We start from the raw sequence: 8522 nt of genomic DNA, 5'->3' as shown, positions 1-8522 counted from the left end.
GTGCGCCTGACCCGGAGGAAGAACGGCCCAATCCAAAAGATGGTGAAGTTATCGTCTTTTCTGATCACATGAACCATGGCTTTTCCCCACCCGGCTCAAAGTTCTTTAGAGATGTCCTCCATTTTTCAAACTCCACCCTCAAGACATCGGGCCTAATTCCATATCCAATATCTGCAACTTCCAAGTTCTCTGCGAGGTGTACCTTCAAGAAGAACCGACTGTGGAACTCTTTAGAGAGTATTTTTATCTGAACCGCCAGAACGAGTGCACCAATGGCCCTAGCCTGGAACTTGGAGGTATCTCAATTCAGCATCGACAAGGCGCCGTCTTCCCCTAATAGTCTTGTCGAGTCATCCCAAGGACTGGAATTAGACTTGGTTCTATTGTCAAGACACTTCACCAGCAAATGAGCATCCACTGCCGGGTTATCGCGCAGAGCGTCTTGACTCCAAATTTGCACTCACTGACAAGCTCACTGCCACCGAACGCAAGAAGTTGATACCATCCATTAAAAGGATTAACGCTTTATTGGGGAACGGCTTAACCGGAGTTGACTTAACCCATTGCTGGGTTGCGTGGCGGGTCATCCCTCTAAGCCGCCGATCCAAACTGATGTACGAATATGGTGGAGGCCCAGATGACTCTCTTCGTCACAGCTCTGTTCAATTAACGAAAGAAGATATTGTTTCAATGTCAACTCTTTTGGTGAATGCTAAATACGAAGACTGCAGTAAAGTCGGGTTAAACCCTTTCTGCAAGCTTAACCCGGTGCCAGAGGTAAAGAACCTCTGCTCTCTTCCTCTTTGCATTTTCCTCAGCTGTTTTAAATACTTGCATGACCTTTCATCTTGCTTGTTTGTTTATAGGCCAAATCTGATTTCTGGAAAGCCAAGTATGATCATGAAGCCGCCAAGAAAGCCAGAGCCGCCGCCATAACCGCCAAGAAGACGACCCGGAGATCTAAGAAGAAGAAGAAAAGCACCGCTGAAGATCTGTTGAAGCTTGATGATGATACTTCTGAGTCGGAGGTAGCCCTTGACTCCCTTGGCCAGCTTTTTAACAATCTTATTAACACTGATCATTGCCAAGATGACATGGGGGCCAGTCAGGCCGTGGAAGAAGAGGTAACTATTTTCTCCGACTCAGCCCATTTGCCAAGACAGAAACTTCGAGTCGTAACCCGGAAAGTAAGGTTTTCACACCCTTTGGCTTATCTGGACCCTCATTTTCTTTTGAAAAAGCAGCAACATGAGAGCCACCTTCAGGCCCGGAACATCGATGAACCGCTTGCTGTTCTTCAACGAACTCCTCAAAAGCGACAGAATGAGGTTTATTCCTTCGCTTTTTACTTTCCATTAATGGATCTTCTCCCTTGTATTATTAACTTTATTTTATCTTTGCAGGAGGTGTCCCGCTCTTCTGGCGACTCATCTCAAACTCAATTCCCGGCCTTTAAGACCACCCCTGGGTAAGGAAGAAATCATCTTTCCTCCGTGTCTTTCAAACTGCTTTTTCATACTGACTGTTTCATAATATCTTTCTTAGTGGCCAAGCCAAGTCCAAGAAGGCCAAGGTGACTAGGCCGGCGGAAGACCCGCCAGTTCTTGCACCTGAACCGGCCATGCCACCTTCTCCCCCTCAGACGGAAGCACCAGAAGACCCGGCTGCCAATACTCAATCAGATCCTTCTGAGCCGTCAGCTGACGCTACCATCGTTAATCCTTCTGCTACCGGACCATCCAGCTCGGCCAACCTGCCATCACTGTCTGCCCAAGATGTTCTGATCACTGGAAGCCGCTTTGTTGAGCCGGGGAATCCCACCATGTTGGCTCGTCACACGGCTAAACAAGAGGCTTTGGAGAGACAAAAAGTGCGTTTTGACATTTCTCATTATAGCCATTTGAACGCCAACGACATATTGTCCGGCTATCTGAGCCATGTGCACTCCAGCCGTGACTCAGAAATCGAAATGGTCAAGCAGTTGCAGCTGAAGTATGAGGTATGCTCTTCCGGCTTACTTATATTCTGCCAGCCCCCAAGTCTTCAGATTATGATAAAACCTTGAATGATCTGTAGACTTATGATATAGGCTAAAGCTTTACCTTTAGATATTTCCGGAGTCCAATAAAATAGAATAAACTTCACCGGTAGTCCCCAAGGGCCGGTTCACTTGACCATAAATGAGCCGGTACTTTGAATTTCATAACTGTCTTGTGCCGAACTCAACAACTATTGTAGTCCGGCTTACTTTGAGATACTTGCTGAATATCATACATTAGCCCCCAAGTGCCAAGTGTTGTTACTTTGTAAAGTACTTGGGACTTGAAGTATAGTAGAGTCATAAAAATTTGTTTTGGCATACATTAGCCCCCAAGTGTTAAGTGGTTTTGCAGTGCAAAGTACTTGAGACTTGAATCTTGACTCTTGGACTTTAATTGAAACCTTGACACACCTGTGTATGTTTTGTAGAATGCCTTATCTGAACTGAGCTCACAATTAACTGATGCGAAGACCCGGCTGGCGGATCAGGAGGCAGAAATCAAGTCTGCTGACTCCAAGCTGCAATTAAGTCTTGCTGAGACGGAGACATTGAGAACCAGCTTGACCGCCAAGAAGAAAACCTGGGCTGAAGAGAAAACGCTGCTGACACAACGCGCCGAAAAAGCTGAAGCAACTCTCAAAGAAGTTACTATGGAGCTGTCCAGATTAAAAGACCGGGTGTCTCAGATGGTTTCCGCCATCTTTGGTATGTCATCTGTGCTGATCTTTTGTACCTTCTGCTGACCTGGAATATAAACCGCTAGCTGACCTTTTGTTTACAAAACATGTGCAGGCCCACGAAGCAAGAATCTGAGCCAGGACAACGTGACTAAACTGAAGGCGGTGTATACCTTAGTGGAGCAATTGTACATTGGAGCACAACGAGCACTTGTCGCTATCTCTCCTGCCAATCAAGGACCCAACCGGCTCAGTGATGTCTTAAAAAAGCTGTCAATCTTACCCGCCAGGTTCCAAGAAGTTAAGAGATCCTGTGCCAGAGCCGGAGCTTTGACTGCCCTGAGCCGCTCCAAGGCTTGGGTGCCAGATCTAGACCCGGCAGATGTAGCCAGAGGATACCCCACGGTAAAGGAAGACGGGTCTCTGTTTGAACAGGATGACTTCGTTGCTTGTGTGAGGGAGGTGCGACCTCAGGCCACCATTCTTGGAGATGAAACAAATATCGATAAATACTAGTCAGGTTTTGATTTGGACAATAAGAAGATGGCGACTCCCTCCTACAAGGTGACCGACCTTATCCCGCCGGTTCGTCAACATACATTTGCTCCGGATGTTGATCTAGCCGGCTTGATTGATGAAGAAGCAGAATTTATTGTTGTGAACGGTTTTGACTGGTCGAAACCTAGCTTCTAATCAGCAGAAGGTGGTGAACCGGTGAGGGAGGAATGGGGACCATCTTCATGGGCTTTTAAAAGCCGTGTAATAGATTAGTTTTGAAAACACTGCCTATTTTGCCTATGCCATCGCGCATAAGACACCATGTGTTACTCTGTGCTTCCTTATTTCAATATGTGCATCACAGTCATGGTTATCCTTGTAATATTTCCACTCTGTTCCTGTAACAAAAAGGAAATACTTGCTTGGCGGTTTAACACCGAACGGGTCAGAAAACCCGGTTCATGACCAAAAGTTTTATCATAGTAAATAAGCAGAACTAAACGTAAAGATAAAACAGGTTTGAAATAACCTTGGAGTAACACATAAAGAAACTGTTCATCAACAACAGTCATACCTGTATCTTCGACCTCTGGACCACCGGTTTATATGACCCGGGTGGTGAGGCTGACGATCCAGTCCTTTTTTGAGAAGTCAATGATTCTAAATACCTGATGATTCTTATGCCCTGGCGGCTTATTGTCAAATAGTCAAGCCGGCGAAAAGACCATGCTGATTGTTTAAAATTGAGACAATAAAATACCAATAAAACAAACACTTGGTGGTAAACAATATAAATAACCTTGTAATGAAAGGTTGGGGGTTTCTGATTCGAATACGATCAGTAAACCGGACCAAAGGGGTTAAGCTAAGATTCGACTACGATCAAATAGCCCCCAGTGGCTTTGGCGTTGCGCCGATAAAAAGGGTACCGGTAGTTATGTTCTGTTTGGTTCGAATACGACCTATGTTTGAACAGGAAGCCCCCAAATGACCTCGAGAGGTTTTTAACGACCCTGATTCGAATACGATCCAAGTCAGACCCAAGAGGGGTTAAGCTATGATTCAGATACGATCAAGAAGCCCCCTAGTGAGTTTGGCTTTGAGCCGATCAAGAGGGTTACGACAACTATGTTCTCTTTGTTTCGAATACGACCTATGTTTGAATAGGAAGCCCCCAAGTGACCATGATAGTTTATAGCTAGATTCGAATACGATCATAAGCCGGACCAAAAAGGTTAGACTTGATTAAGATATGATCAGCTCCTTAATAGTCATATTAAATAAAGATAGTAAAGATATGTAATCTTTGAAAAGGAAAAAGACTGAGGTCCTGCTTTATTACTTATCATAGTATATACAACGTCAAAGTATGTACATAATGAGAGCCGGTGGCTCAGGTGTAGTATGGCCGAAGTGGAGCAATGTTCCACGGCTGGCGGGTCTCCTCCTCCGACTTACGTGAGTCTTTGTGCTCTCGAACGTCAATGAGGTAATATGACCCGTTGTTTAAGTTCTTGCTAACCACAAAGGGTCCTTCCCAAGGCGGGGATAGTTTGTGTGCATCTGACAGATCCTGGGATGAGCCAGATGTGACGCCCCAAGGCCGGAGCTTCAGATGCCTTCCAGGGTTTCCGGGTTTTCGTCGTGTGAGTTGTTGGTTTGTTGCATTCATCTTTGCATCATGTGCATTGCATCATGTCATAAATCTTTTGCATCTCAACTAAATAATTTGTGTGGATCTTCGATCCATTTAAATCGAGGGAAGGATGACTTCTCTTTATAATATATACTCCCGATATTAGTGGAGCTATTATAAAATAATCCATTCTTATGGAATCACCTAAAACACACTTGCAAATTTCCCCATGCCTTTGTTATCTCGCTTCTTGACCTCGAACCTTGCCATTTATTCTTTCATCATTCTCCGGAGCTCTACCAAAATTCTCAACATTTTTGGAAACTCCTAGAACCTAGTCCTAGTTCAAACCCATTTGAATTAAATTCAAATGAGTTTGAATTTACATCTTCCAGTCTTGGCCTTTTCTATTTTCTCGGAACAAGCATATTTTTGTGAGTTCGGGAAAATTATCCCCTTGTCCAAAATCTTTTCCTAAACCTCTCTTTCTTGTCCAAAATTATCCCCTTCCGTTCGGTCGTTCCCACCTGCGCCTCCCTCTCTCTCGCTCGCAGTGGCCTCTCCCTCGATCTCCTCCTTCCCTGCCGTCCCCGCTCCGCTCCTTCCAGCCCCGCACGCGTCAGGGAGATGCCGCCAAACTCCGCCCCTGCAGCTTCTCCTCTTCCGCCAGGAGCTTGCGGAGCCGGGCGGCCATTCCCGCCTCAATGCCGCCGTCCTCCATGGCCGCTGCCGCTGCTGCGCCTCATCGCCGGAGACCCGTTCCTCTACCGTGGCCTCCCTTCGCCAGCGCCGCGCCTCCGTCGCCCAGCGAGCTCCGCCACCAGCCGTGCCAGCGAGCTTGCCGCTGTCGTCCGCCTCGTCGTGTTCCCCTCCACCTCCAGCACGCCAAGTTCGTCGTTGTTCTCGCCTGCGACCTCACCACGGCACCGCTGCCTCGCTGTAGCTGCTGCTTCGCTGTTCAGTGCCGCTGCGCCTTCGTTCTGTCACCTGTTGAAGGAGACGAGCAGCAGCCAAGCCCCATCGAGCTCATACACAAGCTGCCCGAGTCCTTGTCCAGAGCCGCCCAAGTCGTCGCCTCTTTGCGCCATGCAGTGTTACCGTGGACGCATGCACCCTCGGATCGGAACCGCAAGCACCAAGTACACCACCCGCAAGACCCGGACTCCGAACGCCAAGTACTACTACAAACCCGAAGAACTCGGATGCGTCAAGTCCCTGAGGAGACCCATTTTTTCATCAAGTTCGACTACATTATGACGCGCCAAGTACCTCTACCGCCTTCTTTGGAACCCTAAGATCGCCAAGTACCTCGACACCCGGCGCTTGGAACGACTACCATCGCCACGAGAACGTCTACTTCCCACAACGAACCATGAACATCTACTTCCTCTACCGTTGCGAGAACGTCTACTTCCACTACGTCCCCTCGAACCCGAACCGTCTCGTTTGCTCACTTCGAAGGTATAACCCCGAGATGACGCCCATGAACGAAGGAATGCATGTTGGATGAGATGCACCCGTTGTCTGCACCGTGTCCGTTTTGTCACTCGTTTCCAAGCCACTAACTCGTGGGACACCCGGAATCCGGGAGCGCCCCACCATATTTTGCACGCATCCGCACCCTTCTCCTTTGCATCGGTGTCTCAATCGAGTTACCAGAACTAGAATGCTGCCGTGGCACCGTTTTCATTATCGTTGCTGTGGCACCCCTTTCCTTTCCACCACGGTGACAAATGCTTCATAATGCTCTTGTCAACTCTTAATAAAAATTGCATAAAACTTGCTCATGTCATTCGCATCATGATAATAACATTTAAATGTTTAAAATTGTTGTTGCACCAAATTGATAAATGCATATGGGGATTTACCGGATTTGTTGTTGGTTATATCCGGCCTCATTTAAATTGTTAGATGGTATAGTTTTGTTATGTATCATCTCTTGAAATGTTTAATAACATTTAATATTGTTGGGTACCTAACCAAGATCGATCTAAATAACTTGAATGTGGTGTTTCGTCAATGTTCAACGGAGCTGCATATTGAGCTCCACTTAATTTGTAGGGTTGTTTGTGCACTTTGCCTTGCCAAGCCTCATTAAACCGGACATGCATCATACTTGTTTTTGCATCGTGCCATGTCTATGTGGTGGTTGTTTACTATGTTGTGTGCTTCTTTCCGGTGTTGCTTCTTCGGGTTGGTTCCGGTAACGTCGCGTTTGTGAGGAACCGTTCGTCTACGTCCATTTGTCTTCTTCATGGACTCGTTCTTCTTCCTTGCGGGATTTCAGGCAAGATGATCATACCCTCGAAATCACTTCTATCTTTGCTTTGCTAGATGCTCGCTCTTTTGCTATGCCTATGCTGCGATACCTACCACTTGCTTATCATGCCTCCCATATTGTTGAACCAATCCTCTAACCCACCTTGTCCTAGCAAACTGTTGTTTGGCTATGTTACCGCTTTGCTCAGCCCCTCTTATAGCGTTATTAGTTGCAGGTGAAGATTGAAGTTTTGTTCCTTGTTGGAACTTGGAGATGTTGTTCCTTGTTGGAACATGTTTACTTGTTGGTATATCACAATACCTTTTATTAAATTAATGCATCTATATACTTGGTAAAGGGTGGAACGCTCGGCCTTATGCCTGGTGTTTTGTTCCACTCTTGCCGCCCTAGTTTCCGTCATATCGGTGTTATGTTCCCGGATTTTGCGTTCCTTGCGCGGTTGGGTTATAATGGGAACCCCTTGATAGTTCGCCTTGAATAAAACTCTTCCAGCAATGCCCAACATTGGTTTTACCATTCGCCACCTAGCCTTTTCTTTCCCTTGGGTTCTGCAGACTCAAGGGTCATCATTATTTTAACCCCCCCCCCCGGGCCAGTGCTCCTCTGAGTGTTGGTCCAACCTGTCAGCTGCCGGTGGCCACCAGGGGCAACTCTGGGCTGGCCTACCCGTACCTAGGACAATCTGAGTGTGCCCTGAGAAAGAGATATGTGCAGCTCCTATCGGGATTTGTCGGCACATTCGGGCGGTGTTGCTGGTTTAGTTTTACCTTGTCGAAATGTCTTGTAACCGGGATTCCGAGTCTGATCGGGTCTTCCCGCTAGAAGGTATATCCTTCGTTGACCGTGAGAGCTTGTCATGGGCTAAGTTAGGACACCCCTGCAGGGATTTGAACTTTCGAAAGCCGTGCCCACAGTTATGGGCAGATGGGAATTTGTTAATGTCCGGTTGTAGAAAACCTGAAGATGACCTTAATTAAAATACATCAACCGCGTGTGTAACCGTGATGGTCTCTTTCTGGCGGAGTCCGGGAAGTGAACACGGTGTTGGAGTTATGCTTGACGTAGGTTGTTCTAGGATCACTTCTTGATCATAGTTGTTTGACCGTGCTTTTGCCTTCTCTTCTCGCTCTCATTTGCGTATGTTAGCCACCATATATGCTAGTCGCTTGCTGCAGCTCCACCTCATACCTTTCACCTTACCCATAAGCTTAAATAGTCTTGATCGCGAGGGTGCGAGATTGCTGAGTCCCCATGACTCACAGATACTTCCAAAACCAGCTTGCAGGTGCCGTTGAACCGTGCAGATGACACAATCAAGCTCAGGAGGAGCTCGATGAAGATCTTGTCCTTTATGTTGTTTCATTCTAGTTGATCAGTAGTGGAGCCCAG

This window comes from Triticum urartu, chromosome 5A (genome assembly GCF_056163025.1).
Source record: "Triticum urartu cultivar PI428250 chromosome 5A, HENAU_Tu73, whole genome shotgun sequence".
Taxonomy (NCBI): domain Eukaryota; kingdom Viridiplantae; phylum Streptophyta; class Magnoliopsida; order Poales; family Poaceae; genus Triticum; species Triticum urartu.
This window is presented reverse-complemented; position numbering follows the sequence as displayed.